The following is a 19,166-nucleotide window of genomic DNA, read 5'->3' as shown; positions in this document are numbered from 1 at the left end:
ACGAAATATATTATGCATCTAAAACAGTACACTGAAAGGACAGGAGGGGGGATGGAAAAGTTTGCAAAAGACAAACTGGAGTGTACTGTTCAACTTGACTATTTTCTCGCCTGTTCCTCTTGTCATCCACAAAGACTTATATCAAACATTAGGCCAGCTGATTTTTAAACTCTTACAATGAAACCTCCTGAGACTGATCAGCTCTCCTTCACTGTCAGGATAGGATTTTTCTCTTTGTTTTCTATCCTGAGGAGCAAAGGGAAAGTATACACAATGGCCATAACGCTATTATAGGCTTTGGAATTTTTAATTTAATTGTAATGGTGAAGAACTGTTGCATTACTCTCCTGTCTTCTTTCCACAGCTTTAATGAAACCACTGCAGCTGTTCTCCTTTTAAAAGCTAGATCAGCAATCCCAGCTTGACAAAGCTACTGTGCAATATGTTGCCTTTGTTGTTGTTGTTATTGTTGTTTTAGGAAAATGTTGTAATCATTATGCAAGAAAGGCCTGCTGCTTAGCCTACCCCTGAAAACATATTTGGCACCTTTCTTTCCAGCCACTCTAGTATGTACATATTTGTTTGAACTGAACATTAGTAGCTCATATCGGTGCGAGACAAGAACATGAGCTGTAATTATCCTTCTAATTCTCGCTTTCATACCATATTTCTCCTACTCCACCTGACACTGAGGCTCTGTAGTGATTACTTCATTAGTGATGAAGAATGGCCTAACCAGTTAAAGTATTGCTAGAAAACTCTTGTTTGCCAATACTGGGAGGAGGCACCAACTTTTCCCCTTTCTTTCTTTTTGGAGAAAGGTGCAACTGAATGATAGTGACCCAGTGAACATTAAACCATTAATCACTTTCCTTTGTCTCATCTATGCAAAGTAGGATTAGACTTAAAATGATGACTGCTTAATCCCTTTGATTTTCTTTTACTAAATAAATATTAATCTACAAATCAATCAGGTCCTGTATTATACCACACACAATATACACTATGAAAGGTTATGTAAATTACACTCAATTTTACAAGAATGCCATTAATGGAAAGAGCCCCAGTGCTTTCCCTTTTCACCCACAAAATCCCTATTAAATTTAGAAGTTCAAGTTAGTAATCCTACTAAATATAAACTTTATCTATTGAATCCGTATTCCTTTTTCCTTTTAAGAAATTCACCACATCAATCACCTTAGGAATTAATAAATCATATTTATTGTGTTTATTCATATGTCGATACTCCCAATCTGTAAAGCTTTCACAATTTAATCTCTTTAATTCTGACTAAAGTTAGTTTACTTTAGATGTTATTTTAAACACACACAGAACTAAATTAAATAGAAGCAGCTCAAAAATTAATCCTGATTGTCTTCACTACAAATCACACTGCCTGGATCTGTCACCTGTTCTCAAACACTATGAAAGAGACCAATTGTGTTCACAGCTTTTAAGGAAAAAAATAAAAAAATAAATTAAAAAAAAAGAAATATGCAGCTTTTTGTTTCATTAAACTTAACCCTGATTTAACAAAAATGTAATATTAGCATAATTAAGTATACTAAAAATACATTAATAATGGAAAATACAGTAGCATAATCTTTTAGAGTGTAAATTAACACAGACTTTGGGGTTTTATTCAAGTCTGGTTGTGTAGTCTCTCAGCACATTTGGAAAGTAAGACCAGATTATAATGCCAACAAATAATGGCTAGAGGGTCAAAATATCTCTGTAATATTCACCTAGCACTTTGTTGTCTCAAAACCAACTATGAAATAAATGTTACAGTAGGGCTTTTTTGTTTGTTTGTTTGCCTAATGTTAATTTTCTTGTATGCTTAAAAATGCTGTAATTATCTTTCTAGAAGTTATCATAGGGCAGGTACTTGAGCAAATATTTGAGTTCTCGGGGAGACAGTACAATTCCAGATGACTCCTGAAAGACTCTTGATGGAAACAAAACGTAAAGAATTGTGCTTCTGAGCACAGTTTACAAAAGTACAAGACTCCTCCGATTATGCACATGCAGAGGAAAAGAAATTAGCTCTGGGTATTGTAAGTCTTGTTAAACATTTAAGTATTACTCTGTATCAGAATCAGCCTGGTCAATGAAAACACAGAATGTTTTTTGAACAGTTTAGTTATTAATAAAGCAATTGTTTTTTCTAGAATACTATCACGGCAAATTTGTTTTGTATTGCCAAGATCAGCTGGGCATTTTGTTTTTATTATGCATAGTCTTTTGTCATTTTTTGTTCTGCAAGTTAATTTGACTGCTGTGCATAAGTGAAGTGAGCAATTCAGTAATTAACTTTTGTGTTTTAAAACGTATGAACTTTAATTAGATTTCATTATAAACAAACAAATGTCAACCATAATTATAAGCTCCTTGGTTTAACCACATATTATCCCTTTTCAAACAAACTTGATGTCAGACAAATTAAAATCAAGCAGCCAGCAATTTTGAGTTGAATTTTACATGATCTGCCAGTAACCTGATTACTTTAACTTCAATATCATTACAGGAAAAGTATTTCAGGAAAAATAATTACAAGAATTCCAACAGGAGACAAGCTTAATTGTATTGATTCAAAAGATGCATGTATATAGGAACCATGCTGAAGGAATAATGTTATCTTAAATCTACAGTTACTATTAAAATGATATTGTCTGGCATGAAAAAGGCAATTTGAGATTGGTGCCTGGAAAAGCAGAGATACAAAACTAACTGAAATAATTATCTTTACCCCATTATACTTTAAGCAACAAAATATCAATGGGGAACAACTTCAAGGCATGCAGGTTTGCAGGTTTATTTACTGACTGGTGTATCTATTAGTACCAGGAACAAGTGGAGCTGTCAGGACATAATGAAGGTAAATGATTAGTTAGCACAGAGACTGAGCTCTTCTTCAATGCAATAAGAGTTAATTAAAGTTTACCACTAAACATCAACCAAAGCAGGATGTTGATCAGGTTTCAGCATTAAGTGCAAACAGACAATGGTTGGCAGCAATTAGTGCAGCTATCAAATGACATGCAATGATAATTATACATTTAAAACAGCTAAAGGGGCTGTGGAAAGGAGGGAAGAATCTCATCAGCTTCTTTGACTACATACAGTCAAAGTGCAGGAAACAGGTATCAGATATTTCACTTCAATACTGTAAATCAATAGAATTAAACAAAAAGAAGGTTGTTCGAGTGCATTATCTGAAAGAGGACAATTCACTGTACATGAAATGGAAGAAATCTACAGACAACTCCTAACAAAGATAAGTACAAGCTAGATTAAATAAATTACTTTGCTGCTGCCACTCACACTGACATGCGTAAACAGAGAAGTGTTTGGGGTTTAAAGGCTGCAGCATCGTTGCAGATTCCTACAGCAGAGCAAAGGTTACCTGCTTTGGACCTGTGGCCATGTCGGCAGTGTGATGACGCCCAGAAGACCTCAGGTCTTCAGTTCCCCACCACAACAGGCAGCTTCAGCTCCAGCAGCAAGCCCACTGAGGGAGGCCTTGGCCCACGAGTGGTGATTACCTGCTATCTGAGCACAGCCTGGGGCTCCTCCGTGCAGTGTCTACACTCAACCCCTCCCCATCAGCATGCTCCCAAACTTACACCCAGGTTTTGGGAAAGAATGAGCCCAGAGCTCTCCCCTGCAGACAAATGTATGGTGTCAAGGCTGGCACACTGACAGCCCAAGCACTGCTGGGCTGGTGTCACTCCCCATTGTGTTCTGTTTTGAAGGCCCTTGCACATAGACAAGGTAAAGATGGCAGCTACCACGCCAGTGACATAAGAGCACCAGTACAAGCCTTAGCTTCTATCTCAGCCTTCCATTAAGTGCAAAGGCACCTCTAATGACAACATCAAACAAAGGAAATACACCTTTTAGTCCAACGGCAGCTGCCTCCTGAACACCCTTGGTGTGGGCCTCTGAAGTCAAAACACCCCCAGTCCTTCAGTATCAAACCGGTAACATAACCCTTCCACAGGCTGAGACATCGTTAGCTGATGTAGCCAGACAGACAACTATCTACCGCTAAGCAGACAGTTGCTAAGTCTGTTACTCGGACAATTTCCCATTACTCTACATGCCGGACATAGAACTACACATTCTCTCACTCTGTACTGGAGCAGTGCAAGTAACCACATCACCTGACTAAATACCTGCACAGCTTCATAGCAGCTGAATAGCTCTGGTAGGCATGATCCCCACTTCTCAGAAATCAAGATTTCTTCATAATTATTACGGACACTGCAGAGGCAAAAGCAGCCTGCTCTTTCTAGATATTTAACAGGAAGCAAGAAGAAGAGGCTTACTGAAAGACAAGTAGCAGGTTTCCAAGAAAGTTAGGCTGTGACAAATTAAAACAAGGAGAGCTGTGTGAGGACTCACTGCTGCAGTATACCATTAAAGAATATGAATGTACTGAGGTTAAGAATGAAAATTGAAATCATCTGCTAAAGCTATCAGGAGTTTTTATTATGAATGTGAAAAACAAACAAAATTGTGAGGGAAATTAAACCAGGTTCTTCAGAGATCTAAAAAATTTGTATTTGCAATCATTGCAAGGCAGGCACATACAAGAGGTCATCCTTCATCTGCCTACTGTGAAATTCTTCAGAAGCATCTTCTAGAGACCAGAAAAAGAGAAGAGTCTAGTTAGATCAGAGTCCTAGTTTAGTGATCAATATGCTTCTATGGTATGAATTACACCTTCAGAGTAAAGAAAAGTCTACAACAGGGAGATTGCCCTGAGCTTTTGTTTGAACTAACCTATGCAAAAACATCAGCAACACTGGTTGGTATTTAAATAAGTTGTATTCATTTCCACTGTGTTCTGTGTTAAATTCAGAAAACCTTATTTTAAGATAGTAAAGACCATATTTATTTTACGTGCACTATTTTTTTTCTAGAAGAATACATATGCAAAATGTATTTAAATGGGTTTTGTTGCTGACTACCAAATGCCATACATGTTAGTATGTGTATAAATGCACATCACTAAAATTATTTTACTAAAATGCCTCACTGTTTTGCATAGTTCCTGGTCTGCAGCCTACAGCAGTTCTACAGACTTTTTTTCCCTAACAAACCTCATTTTCCCAACTAATTCTGTTATGCTAAGGATTTGTGCACAGAGTTGGCTAATCCCAGTATTTCCCCAGAGCTGCATCTAAGCTGTGGCCCACTCCCAGCACAAAAGTGTCTCCAAAAGCCCTTTCGCCCCCTTCAGCACTGATACACTCATTGGTCCTGACATTTTCACTTCAGCCATGACAAATGAGCTGATGGCTGTGATCAGATTGCACACGAGGACTGCTTTATCAAAGACGTATCATTAACTCTCATCACTGTCTTCCATTATGACTCTTTTGGTCAAATCTGTGAAAATGCAAGTCAGTCTAAAAACATAACCTAAACATAGCAACAAACAAACTTCATTAAAAAGCAGAAAAGAAAACCAGACTCAGACAGGATCAGAAAGAGACCAGCGTTAACTAAATGTTTCTCTGGGGATTTAAGTAACTGTACTCAACCTCTGCCCCAGTGCAAACATGGCAGTTGACCGTCTTTGAAAGGTCCCTTCCCCCATCGTGGACTGCTAGCACTACTTTGCCTTTTTTAGTGAAACAAAAATACAGCAACAGCAATCAAATATGCCTAAAAATGAAGGTTTTTTTTTTTTTTTTTTTTTTGTCTCAGAACTCGTTCGTGTTTCTGTGTCTACATGTATCAGAATATATTTTCCAAATGAATCCCTTAAAGAATATAAAATTTTCACTTGAATCACAGCCACATAGTCGTACTGTTTTCTGACTCACATTAAAAACGCCAGCATAAAATGCTGTCTGAAGCGGAAATCTCTCAGTTCACTACAAATGCTGCAACCTTTCTGTCAAGTTAGAACCTAAGTTCCAGTTACACAGTTCATGTTACATCTAGAGGGTTTACAAAGTATATATTTGTTGTAACCTCTTCTAGCAATTCATCGGAGAATACACATCTAGACGGAGTCAACTGTAACACAACAGATCTTGGGAATGGAGGTCATGCTTTGAGATAAAGTGCTATTCACTTTTGGACCATGCAAGAAGCTCTTTATTCCTGTTCTTATTGGCATCAGTTCCCCCTTACCAGAGCAAGAACAAAGCCAAGTGCTCGTGTGAGGTTTATGAATAAATCAGAGGTGAGCCACTTTAAGTGCTGCCCATGATTTCCTTGTTGACAGTGAGCACTTAAACAGGCTTCTATGACCAGCAACTCCTGGCAAACCTTAATGGCTCCTAATCTGTACCCTGCTTCATTTCAGGAAAGAAATGACCCACCCCAATTTTTCTCAAGTCTTCACCTTTGGGGCAACTACTGTCCCACCTTTTTAGAAATTCGTGTTCAGGGACTGTCCTGTGTCAGTGCCAAGTCTGCACGTAACACACAACATAAAAATCAACATTTTCTTCCTAGAAAACAAATGACAGCTAATAAAATATTATTACGCTCTGCAGCCTAAGTAATTCCCAGACAAACCATTACACAATTCAGCGTTTGTTTAAATTGCATAGATTTTTAAATGAACCTAAAAGATTTCAAATATCTTTGCCTCCAATTGTTAAAATCATGTTTAAAATAATAATAAAATTGTTGAGAGCAGATTCAGACCTTCTGCAGAGCCACAGCTGAACACAGGAATGTTTATAGATCACTGCCATTATGCGTACATAAAAAATTCAAACAGCCTCAAAAAAAAAAAAAAAAAAGATTTGTAAACAATGATAACATTGAAAAACAAACTCAAATCAACCAGTAAACCCAGAGCTAGGCCAAAGTAGTCTGGTCCAGAAACATTATTGCTAACATGCGACTGTGGCAAGAAGCAAGGTGTCTCGGTACGCATGCCTTTGATGCACAAAACCACTCCGAGACCTGTGTTGCTCAACAGCAAGGCAGCAGCCTGCTCAGAGAATAAATTTCAACACTCAATGAAATCCTTCATTTTTAAGGTCTCCCCCCCAACCCCACCCCCATCTGGGTGGGTCACAAGTTCCAGATGGCTGAATTTCCTTACTAGTAGCTATCGTCAGACTCCCAGTTTTCTGCTATATTTAAACACTAACATTTTGGACTCCATTGTCTCTCGTTGTTTTCCACCACCCACTCAGGAAAAAGCTGTGACCGCAACACTCTTGCCCTGTGATTTCAGCGAGGGCTCCGGGCCGGGGTCGGGTCGGGGCCGGGCCGCCCAGCAGCGCTGAATTGCGGCAGGCGCCTCAGCAGATGGCACTCTTCTGTACGAGGGTCTGATCCAAGGCCTTAAGGAATTGATGAGGCAACGCTGGACTTTGGACCAGGCCCTCTGTCAAAATGGGAAACTACAGCAGTGCTGGGGGAACAAAGCATCCAGGCACTGAGAAATCCACGGGCATGGCTACTTGTGACTTAAAACAGCCCCAGCAATGCTTCTTAGTGGAGCTGAAACAACCGGATGAGAAATCATATCTTGTCTCCCTACAGCAATCAGTCAGTTGATCCTGCTGGAAAAGGGCCCTGAGCACATCGCTACGCAGCAGCAGCGATGCTCCCACCCCACAGCTGGCCACAGTGGCATGGCAATCACAGTGATCTCGTGTTTTTTCACAAGCAGTTCATAAAACTCCAAGGAATTCAGGGATTGAGGGGTGACATTTGCCACGTAGCTAAATAATTTATTTTGGAGATGTTACATTTTCTTTAATTTAAACCCTCGGTGCTGTAAACAAAATCAATAACCGTATTTCTGTATATATAGATAGATAGAGATAGATACAAAAGGATCAAAATGAAACCCACAGGAATAAGTTCCCTGTTTAAGGAGCTACTTTTCGCTTAGACCTTTATTTTCTCTAGAACACAAGCATTAGACATTAAAATACAGAGAAATTCTGATTTGAAGGTGTGCAGCCATGTCTTCACACATGGAAAACCACCTGCGCTTGAAATATTCACATAACACTTGGTAAATGCAAGATTTGTTTTCACCCCTCTCTCTTCTTAGGAAAGCTTTGGCTCTCTGAATATCAAAAGTCAAAGGATCAACCCCAGCAAGTGAGGGGCAAGAAGTTTTGTCTTTGTTTTCCTCAAAATAGTGTTTATTTCAATCTATTCCACCACCATATTCAGGAACAAGTGCAGAAAAAACTGAGATTATTCCAGATTTCCATCAGTGCCCCAAACGTTAAAGCACTGCTAGTGACAGGTGCCTTGTCACCTCAGATTAGGCACATTTCTCTATAAGGGAGCCTCAATGTCAAAACAGGGAGGAGCAAGCCCTCAGCAGCCCCTCAGCTCCACTGTTACCTGCTGAAGGAGCAGAGACACCTCTGCCAGTATCCCTGCAAAGCCTCTTTCTTATAACCGCTGTGGCACCTCCTGCACTAAGCACACAGTCCTTGGAAATCATAGTGCAAAAAGAAGTGAAACCCTTAAAATTTGATTTTATGGGATTATTTTCTGCCGGTGACTGAAGGCCTCATGCCTTTTATACCTATATCAACCCTTGCCAGTTTTACATCTATATATCTCCCCCTCTTTCAGAAGAATTATTGTTATTATAGCAGAGGGTGAACAGAAATCAGGTTCTAGTTTCTTTTGAGTTTATGAGTCCTAGGCTTATTCACATTGGCATAAGCATTTTGTAAGGTTTTCTTTGTTTCAGAACCAGAATATTTCTCTACTTAAATCCAATTTTAGATATACGTCTAGCGTGCTCATCACTTGTCCATCAGAAAGCATTGCAGCCTATATGGTAAATGTTGTCAAAGTCAACATGGTCTATCACATACACACAGCATTTAGTTTGTGAACTACTGACCTGAACACCTACTTAGGAGCTGGCACAGCCTATCAGATCAGCGTGAGTGCCAAAACTCTGCTAGGGCTGTCTGTAAAGAAATCCGAGTTTCTGGGCACATTTCAAATTGTCCCCAAAAGTACCTAAAGCAAATAAACTATAATTTTGACAAATTAATCTCTAAATCACTTTTTTAAAATTTAAATCTGATGCTGAGTGATGTGAACACATAGAAGAGTGTATCAATATAGCAAAATTTTATTTTGATAATGAAACGTGGTTAAATTATTCCTTAGAATATTTTGTTTAAGCAGAAAATGCCATTCCTCAACAGGATTACCATATTTCAGTCTAGTGCAAACTTTTCCCTCATAGAGATCAATAAAAGCTAGAGAAATAGTAGAAATACAGGTATAAATGACCTACAGCATAACTGTTAAAAGAGAATACAGTAGTGTGTATTAAAGGCGTGTATTAAAGGACAAATCAGATCCCCTTATTTCCACAAAACAAGTTCTCTTCTAATCAATAAATTAATAACAATCCCAATAACAACCCAACAGGACCTACCAGGTAAAAGCAACCATCAAACAATTTCTAGTTTCTTCTATCTATGCATCTGTTCACATAAACATTTTCTGCATTACATCTTATTCTGTAAAATCTTGAAACTCAGTTTGCTGGGTTTCTGCCCATTCAGTAAGAATGCAGACATCACATCAGTTATTATTAACCCATGTGTTATCCAGTTCTACAGTGGCTGGAACTTTGCCAGAGACAACACATGGTGCTTGGTTAACAATATTTTAAAATATAAATGAATTTATTTCTTAAATTAACACATTCTTCTTATGGAAATACACTAATAAGCTGTTCCCAGAATAAAAGAATGTCCCATAAGCATGTTCCTTTAAAAGAAGTTGTAAGGAATTTCATAGCTAGCAGTAAAACATTCTCAAGCCCCATAGAAAGTCTTAAAATTTGTCTTAAAAGAGAGCATTTTTCTTACTTCACTCTTACCAACCTCTTTCTGCATTTGCATTTTTATTTCATGTATCCATAACCAATTCTAATTTCTTTGAAGTGCCTCTAACTGTTTAAATATTATCAGATCCAATACTGAACTAACAAACATCTATAAATACGTGTTCTACAAACTCGAAGAGGAAAGAAAGAAAGAAAGAAAGGGAAAAAAAAAAAAAAAAAAAAAAAAACCTGAACAAGTTAACATTTATTGTAGCTACCAGTAGTTTTCCCCAGTAGCTCTAAATTGGTAATTATGTTGACCTGGAAGAAAAAAAAGAAAAAAAGAAAAGAAAACAACAACAACAACAAAAAACCCAAACCTATTTAATATGCATACATACAAATAATTATTCACACTGCATTTGATTTACATACATACAAAAGAACCACTTCCCACTTTCAAAAGTGGCTCAACACTTATGGTATTTTAACTGCCCTAATTACTGTTGAGAGAACATAATTAGAAGCACTGATCACATTGTCAACAGCTAACCAGTTGCAGCCGTGTTCTCAGGGCCTGATTCTGTGCTGGCTCAAGTCAGAGCACTGCACTGACTGCAGGAGGCCGGGGCCCTTCTCACCACCTGAACCTACCTGAACCGAACAATTCTGAACAAGTTGAGTACAGGGATGCAGCCCTGCCGAACACTCTGCTTGCTGTGTGCATGCATCAATTTCTATTTTGGTATGCTTTCTCTATTTTGAAAGCCAAAGCAAGAGAGTAATATTTTCCCCAGAAAGGCTTTATACAAACCACTTAAACACTTAGTACTGAGTCAGAATTCATAACTTTTTCCAAAAGTGAAATAGCTTAATAATTAAAACAGATATGGACTAAACCTCGCTTTCTTGAATACCAAACTTTATTAGATTATTACGCGTTGATGCATAATTTCCATTGGCAACTTTTAAACCAAGTCCGTCCCTCCCTGCTGGCCCCCTCCTCCCTTGTTCTGCCCCCCAGGAGAGGTGCTGGGAGTCCTCGATACCCAATAGTCAATATTTGGTTTGCCTGTCATGTTCCTGGAACTCCTCTCCATCCGAACTTGGGTTTATCAGCCCTTCACTACGCTGCTCTCGTATGCATTACTTCACATGATGATGGAAACTCGGGGCATCTTAAAAAGTTGCTGAAATCCGAGCTCCTGCTTGTTTTCTCAAGTCTTGGACAAACATAACTTTAGGGAGAGCTGAACATACGCATAAAGAAAGAGGAGCCTGCATTTTCATCTTCCTTTCATCTCAGTCATTCAGTCAACCATTCAGTGCCCTATTCAACAGAGCTTTTCATTATGCAAAAAAATGCTAATCCTTTTCCGATGCTTTCACACTTGTATAAACCCCCATTCCTTCGACTGAAAAGCAATTATATCAGTTTACCTTTCTGTCAAAAACAGGATTAATATTCCAATACCAGAATCTCCTTTATTTTCCTATCTTTTGCTTTAGGAAACTAGAGATTATTAGCGGAGGTATTCCTTAGAGCGAGAATACATTATTTTAAATATGATTATTTTAGCCAGAGAGAGCAGGGGGAGGGGGAGGGAGAGCAAAAACTTCAGTTGCTGCGGAAACTCTTTTCAGTGACAGAACTGACCTTCCCTTTGCAGAGGCCTGAATAGAATGAGCCTCACTCTGGTCTATTAATCAGAAACAAATTATGAAAGAATGTGGCTGGACTGGTTGACACTATCCTGTCTTGGGAGACTCAGTAACAGCCTAGTAACAATGTCCTCTTCATGGGTAATGAACAGCCATGACAAATGGGGCAGAGAAACTATTTATTTGCATATGCAAATTCTCACACAAGGGAAACATGTACAAACAAGTGTCATTGTAAGGTGGATTAGGCAAACAACGCTTTCTTTTTAGGACATTCTGCAGCCCAGAACATTAGTCAGCACAATTAAACCAGTCTCCATGGAGACTAATGAAATTTCACCATGGTATGAGTTAAATTAGATAGCTAGTTATGTGTTTTCACAATCCAACTTGAAATCCATTATTGTTTCAGAACAATACAGCAATTGTGCCTGGCTGATCTTTGCCAGCTCAACAAGCTCCTAAGTTGACAATTTGCATATGTTAATATAATTAAGCACTAATTACATGAAACTTGTACATATTCACATGCACTTTCCCTGGGCGCTTCTCGGTTTGAACCTTGGCCAAGTCTTTAACCCTTTGAGTGAATTCGGAGCAGCAAAGCTCTGCCTTCTGGGTACAGCCCCAAGGCAGATGCAGAAAAGCTCTTCATTTATAAACACAAAGCTTAACCTGGCTTCTCATATTTCTATCAACAAGGCTAGAAAACATTTTTGTATGTGCTGGGGTAGGAAAAGGGAGGGGGGGGTGGGAAGGGGAGGAAAGGAGAGCTGGAAGTTCTTTATAGACCTAGTTCTGGTACTCCTTTTGCAGATGAAAACATAAATATTTACCCACATAACATGCTACAAACACATGTGCTGCCATTGTCATAGATCCTTCAAGAAGCAAATTGTCAAAAACCTGCCCTGGGTTTCGTGTCAGTGCTCTCAGAGCCACAAAAATGGGAAGGGGAAAAGGAAAAAAAGAGCAAGCAGTAACTAATGAGCTTTACATAAATATATGCAGAGGCAATTAAGCAGTGTTAATTACTATGACAGCAGTTAATTGAATATAATTAGATATTTTAAGCTACTGACTAAGGCATAGTTAAGATTAATTTTATTGAGATTAATTGTAAATAAGAATAGATTAACTATGTGTTTTGACAGGCATAAAAAGTAGTTCTGCAAATTAACTAGGAGAGCAGAAACTAGCACAAAAATCATATATTATTTTAATGTCACACCTCAGAATCATCAGCTCAATAAACATGACTTTTCAAACCCAAACAGACAGGAATCTTGAAGAAAAACAAACAGCTTGCAGAGATTAAAGAGCCTTTTGTCCTTTTTCATGTGCATTTCTTTTAGCAGACTAAATTAAGCGAGTCTGGTGTACGTTTTTAGGAAGGAACATTTCACACTGAATGGAAAAAATGTTCTATCACATATGAAATTCATGCAGCTGTGCGGAACTTGGTCCAGATGGTCTAAGACTGTAAAACAACACTAAATGATAGACAGTAGGGCCTTCCCAAGATTATGTGATAAAGTCACAACCTCATATTTTGACCTAAATTTTCTGTCATGTATTGTTTCCTTCCAGATCAGATAGCTCCATTTTAATTTTTAACTGATCCTGAATATTCAGTGGAAACCTTTCATAAACATTGCTGATAAGCATCTGAGTAGAAATCATAAAATATTTACAAAATGCCCCTGAGCTTCATTAAAACAATGCTGAATCCGAAGAGCTCTGGCTCTCCCAACAATACTAAGCTGTTCACACCACTCAGCTTAAATAGGTAAAAATGCCTGGTTTTAAGTATGTTTCAAAGAAAACCCAAAACACATTCTACCAGTAGATTAATTCATGCATGCTGCTTAAGGAAATTAACAACAATGCTGAAGAATGCTGAACAAATCACTAATAAGAAAGAAGCTTCAATCGATTTTGAAATAAATCAATAGGTGATTAACACAATATTTTTAAAGCAGCAGAATGTATATATATTATAAAAACACATATATTATATTTTCAATACCTTTTTAGCTCTTAATCGAACAATGGCTTTACAACAGTGAGCATGTCCCTATATTGACTATCAACTTCTTTGGAATGCCTTTCGTCTTTTATAACGAAAATCCAAAAACGGTCTGTGAAACAAGGCTACGACAAGCCATTCTGCAGTGAAAGATTTTAAATCATCCAGCCTCTTCTAATAGACTTGAGACTTATTGAGGTAGAAACCATAAAAAATGAAGAAGGGAAATTTAATCCCTGAAATATTGATTTGCACATTAATATCATATAGGCAGAGGGCAATTTGGCTTCATGGAAATGACACATTGTCGACCCTTGGTGAAGTCAGAGCCAATCTAACTGCTGAACATGTCTGAATCTCAAGAGTTATTAAGGGCTTCCCTTCTTGCCTTTATGACTTTTCTTCAGCCTACCAATGCAATCTTAAATGTATTATCTTTAAGAAATAATTGTAAAACCTCAGGGGTTTTCCAGTTAATGGAAGGGAGGCTAAACCACATCAGATTCTGAAATGCAACATTAAACCCTTGCAATCAACAAAACCACCTCAATTCTCATCCATCCAGTGCAGGATCTAATATTGTTATTAGAGATAATCAAATTTCATTGTGTAAATTTAGGCTCATGGTCAGAATGGAAGCAGTAAATTCTGCAATATTAAACAGTGATTTTTCTCGGCCCCCTTTATATGATCTTCGCTGGTGCACCATCTTCACAAATAAACCTGAACTATTCAAAAACCTAGGAACAAAAACGTCTCCCTGTTCTGAAAGACACACGCAATGCCATTTATCATCTCCACAGCTCTCTTTTAGTTTTAACTTGATCTAGTGGATAAGTTCCATTTTAGAGAATAATAAAGCAGTATCACTGCATAAGCCAAACAGCAGGTACTATTACTGTGACTTACACAGATGGTTTACCTGACCTTTCTTTGTTCCTTGGGTAGGTTTCACTTTTGCAGATTTACGACTTTTCCCTCTATATTTCATTGACCCTCTATGTTCATTATCATAAAAATGAAAACTATTGAATACATGTTTATGTTGACGAAGTCCAAAACCACCACGACTGAAGGATAAAGAGATGCTACAATGCACTGTGTGGATCTCTAGATCGTACACTATAAATATTCAGGCACAGATAGCACGAATAACTGAATAATCCTGGTGAGCCCTAGCTCTGGAGCCAGGTGCAAGAGGTTAAAACAGCTGGCTAGCCATCTTTTATGTTGTGTGCCTTCCTACCGGCTGAAACCGCAAACCCTGAAAACTAGCAGATATTCCCTCAAGGTTGATTGTCTGATTTTTTTCATTTCCACCAGTTTAGTAGGATCCCCGAGTCGAGAAAAGAGAGAAACTCCTTAAATACAGTCAGATGAATAGGAAGTGGAGCAATGATGATTAAGGCTCTCCCCCCCAGCCCAACCTTCAGCCCCCCATTTATTTCCACAATCTTCTTTGTGCACCTTCCCAGCCAAACGTTTGTATTCCTCATTTCAAAGAAAAGCGCTCCGGATCGTTTTGTCAGTTTTGCCAGTAAATATAAAGTAAAACAAGTGTTGATGGCACTGAGAGTGTTACATACCCAGGCTGTGTTTTTGCATTGCTCTCAATGGAAGCGATCGATGCCCATGTCACAGTCGCGTCCCAATCGCAGCCAAGTCTCTGCCTCAATCTAACCAACAACAGGCAGGGCTGCAAAGGCTTCTCACTACCTCTTCCATCCATCCACCACCAAACTAAAAATATAATGCTACATATGATCTTTTTAAACACTCCAGCACCGCTCCCAAGGATCGAGCCACTGAAAATCCAGGAGAAACACAATTGAAATATATATATACACCATAAAAAAAAAAAAAAAAAGAAAAAAAAAGAAAAAAAAAAGAAAAGAAAAAAGAAAAAAAGAAAAAAAAAAGCACCCTCACAGCAACCACCCCAAAAGCACACGAGCCCTCTCTTTCCACTCTCCTTCTCACTGTCCTCCTATCAACTACATAATCCTCGATTAAAAATGGAACGAGGCTAATAAAAAGAGAATTAAAAAAAAAAAAAGGCAAAGAAAAAAGAAAAAGAAAAGAGGAGGACGGAATGGAGCCGAGGAAATGCAACTGTCAGAAAACGGGATGGTCAGACTTCCTGAGTGAACCTGCCTGTGTCTGGCTTAATGTAAATCCACCATCTTCAGCCTGGCAAGTTGTCTTTTGGTTGGCTTTTTTTTTTTTTTTTTTTTTTTTGGTGGGGAGGGGGGGTTATGTTTGCGATCTCTGCCTTGGTACCTAAGGAGGAAGAGGAGGAGGAGGGTGTGTTATTGAATGGTGGCTAAAGCCTCCTCGGGACGGCGCTGAGGTGAAACGGGCTGAACCCGACTGCTGTGCCTCCTCTCCCGGTTGGACCCAGTGCCCTAAGCAGCCGAGGAGGGACCCTGGCCGCCCGGCTCGCAGGTAACAAAAGAAATACCAACCCGGGCGTTTGCTGCTGCTGTTGCTGCTGGGGAGGCTGGGGGAGGGGGGGGGGGGGCAAGATGAAGGAAGGGAGGAGTGGAGGGGCACCGCCGTAAGTTGGCATCGGATGGGGGAAAGTTTATTAGTATTTTTGCAGGAAATTTCACGTACGGCAAGAAGGGGAAGCAGGGATGCGTCTGCCATTAGCCGCCGTGATGGGAAGGGATGCACTTGATTCTGTCACGAGCAGTCAGATAGGGCAGGGATCGAACTGCCTGCTCGCTGTTTATGACCTTTTTTTTTTTTTTCTTTTCTTTTTTCTTTTGCTTGTCTGTTGTTTCCTTTTTTTTTTTTTTTTTTTTTTTTTTTTCCCCCCACCCAACACCTCAGTGCTCGGTTTAAAAAAATAAATAAATAAATAGAGTCCCGTCCCGCAAAACAACCGCTGTGACTCCCCCCCCCCCCCCCTCCCCCTCCACTCCCTTGCAAAACCCTCGGAAAGGCTGCGCTGAACACAGCCGGCGAGGAGCCCTCCCCGCGGCGCGGCGCGGCGCAGCACAGCGCGGCGGAGATGCCAGGGCTCTTCCAGCCCCCAGCCGGCAGCGCCCGCAGGCAGCAGCCGCGCATCCCCGGGGCGGCGGGGCTGAGCCGCTCCGCGCAGAGCCGGGCCGGGCCGCGCGGTCAAACTGACAGAGGCAGGGCGCGCTCCTAACGGGCTCCGCTTCCTCCGGCTGCCAGAGCCAGTCGGCAGAGCGGTCCCACTGCGCTCACACACACACACGCACACACACACACAGTCGCCCCTTGCTCTGCTCCTGAGAAACCTACCTGCAAAATAAAGGGAAGTAGAGGGGGGGGGGCACCCCACACCTTCACCCGCACACACGCACTCAGAGTCAGGGTCCCCATTGCCCTGCTGGCATCACCACCACCCCACCCCCCTTCCCGAAAGCGAAAGTTTGGGAGGCCGAGGGGGGTGGAGATGGGGAGGAGAGGGACGGAGAGGAGTGGGGGGGTTGGGGGAGGAGGGGGAGAGCCTTCGGAAAGCACCTCAAAGTTCTGGGGGGCCCGAGCTGCGGGACGGCAGCGCGAACCCAAAAGGGGCGGCGAGCGATGGGTTCTGACAGCCGGAACGGCGCTTCTCATCTGACAGTGCTTCCCCCCAGCCCGAGCTCCCAGACAAAAAAAAAAAAAAAAAAAAAAAAAAAAAGGAGCGAAATAAAAAGCGGGGGACACCCCCAGACCCTCCTGTGCAAAGTAAACGGGGTCCCCCTCTCAGTCCCAAAGTTACATCCCGGAAAAAAAAAAAAAATCCGCAAAGCAAAACAAACAAAAAAAAATCATAATGCACAAACAAACGTTTCCCCCGGAATAAGAGAGAGAGAGAGAGAGAAAGAAAGAAGGGAGAGAGAAAAAGCAGCCCCTCCTCCCCGAGCGAGAGCAAATACTGTACCTAAAAATGGGGAAACAGGCAGAAAAAGGGGGGAGAGAGAGAGGGGAGAGGTACGCGGGATGCGGGGATGTGAGTGTGTGTGCGTATGTGAGAGAGAGAGAAAGAGGCACGGAGAGAGGAGAGAGAGAGAGCGAGAGCGAAATATCAAAGATTGTGCAAGATCAGCCTGGAAAGATAATCGATACTCGACCTAAATTTAACACAAACTACTCAATAAAAGTTAAAGAAAAAACTTACTTTCCATTTCCCCTCGCAGTTCCTACTGGATCTTCGCCTCTTTTTTTTGTTTTGCTTTATTTACTTAACAGCTGATCACATCCAAGTAAACGAGAGAAGGTTCATTAAAAAAATCATAAAAAAAATAATCCTCCAACTTTATTGGGTGAAAATAAAAATGATTGAGCAAGAAGTGGGGGGCATGGAGCGGTCCTTTGGGGTCCGGGAGTTGTTAAAGCATGTGCCGACCGCGGTCTCGCTGTTTGGTTGTGAAGGGGTTGGGAAAAGGAGGAAAGGAAATGAAAATCCGATATGTCTTTATTCTGCTAATTATTATCGTTTTAGCCCTGTTTAAAAAAATGGCTGATTAAGTTGAGTGCGCATGTCTTTGTGTGTCTATTCCCGATATGCACTCTGGGAATGAGAGAGAGAGAGGGAGAGAGAGGAGAGAGAGGAGAGAGAGAGAGAGCGAGGGAGCGAGAGGGAGAGGGAGAGGAGAGGGAAGAGGCGAGGGAGAGGTGTAATTAGTGAGGTGATCAACATTCTCCGGGCTGCAAATGACGCGCAGCCCCGCGGCCGGGAGCCGGAGCGCCGCGGCTCTGGGGCTGCGCCGGGGCTGAGGGAGCCGCGCGGGCAGCCCGGAGAAGAGGGGCAGCGGAAAGAGCTCGTGGATGCAAACACGAGTCTGCAAACTTCATTAGTAACACAGACACACACGCACAGGCACACAAAGTGGATGGCTAGGGAAAATTAAAAAAAAAAAAAAAAAAAAAAAAAAAAAAAGGAGGGGGCAGACTTGCTCTTTTAACTGTTCGGGAACTTAAAAGCAACGGGTCCAAATTAATTATTCCGTCAGGGAGATATTTCTTTCTGGCTGGCTGTTTGTCTTTCTGCCTGCCTTTCTCTTTCCCTCTCTTTTAATGGGGATTTAATGAAAAATATATGTTTGCAATGGGGTAATGAACGTACAATGCAACACCTCTGTAAAAGGAAAGATACTATATCTGAGATAGGGGGTATCTGCCCATACCGAGATAAAGAGGAATTTATTTACAAGCACACGCGCACGCATGCACGCACCCCGCATCATATTTACACACATATACATACAGCCTGCATGCACCCAGCGCACAAAGCACAGCGCACTTTATTTGGTGGCCGCCATGTAATTGCTTGGAGAGATCAACAAAGTAAAAAGCAAAGCCTTCCGGAATATACGTCAACTGTAAACAGCCTCATCAAAATGAAGTAAATAGCAGCCCAGGGAAGGGGGCTCTTTGCATGCGATACATGTGTCATGCATATAACATGCATCGTCTTCCACTTTCCCTACAAGTATTGATATTTTATTAATATTTCATCTCCTATATTTTACTAGACACCTTTCCTTCTTCTTCCTTTTTTTTTTTCTTTTTTTTTTCTTTTTTTCTTTTTTTGGTGTGTGGGGGGGATTATTATGATGAGAACTGGGGTGAAACGTACAGATGTCATTATAAATCGGAATCTTCTACAAATATTTTCTTGCGTGGGATTTAAGAAGATTGCTTCTCATTTGA

General features: G+C 40.5%; 1 protein-coding gene across 6 annotated transcripts in view; it reads right to left on the bottom strand.

Moving 5' to 3' along the window:
* Nucleotides 1–18,732, bottom strand: part of ZFHX4 (zinc finger homeobox 4) — a 152,645-nt gene extending 133,913 nt beyond the window's left edge. For 3 of the 6 annotated variants that reach the window (XM_425925.8, XM_015282869.4, XM_004939919.5), the window contains exon 1: nucleotides 17,632–18,004. The gene's annotated coding sequence lies outside the window, so the exon portion shown is untranslated. Of the gene's footprint in view, nucleotides 1–15,082; nucleotides 15,990–16,769; nucleotides 16,881–17,631 lie in introns of those variants that run through there. The other 3 variants (NM_001396678.1, XM_015282868.4, XM_004939918.5) reach the window with 3 other exon arrangements.
* Nucleotides 18,733–19,166: the final 434 nt, after the last annotated feature.

Source organism: Gallus gallus, chromosome 2 (genome assembly GCF_016699485.2).
Source record: "Gallus gallus isolate bGalGal1 chromosome 2, bGalGal1.mat.broiler.GRCg7b, whole genome shotgun sequence".
Taxonomy (NCBI): Eukaryota; Metazoa; Chordata; class Aves; order Galliformes; family Phasianidae; genus Gallus; species Gallus gallus.
Note: the sequence above shows the minus strand (reverse complement) of the source record. Positions and strands in the feature narration are given on the sequence as shown.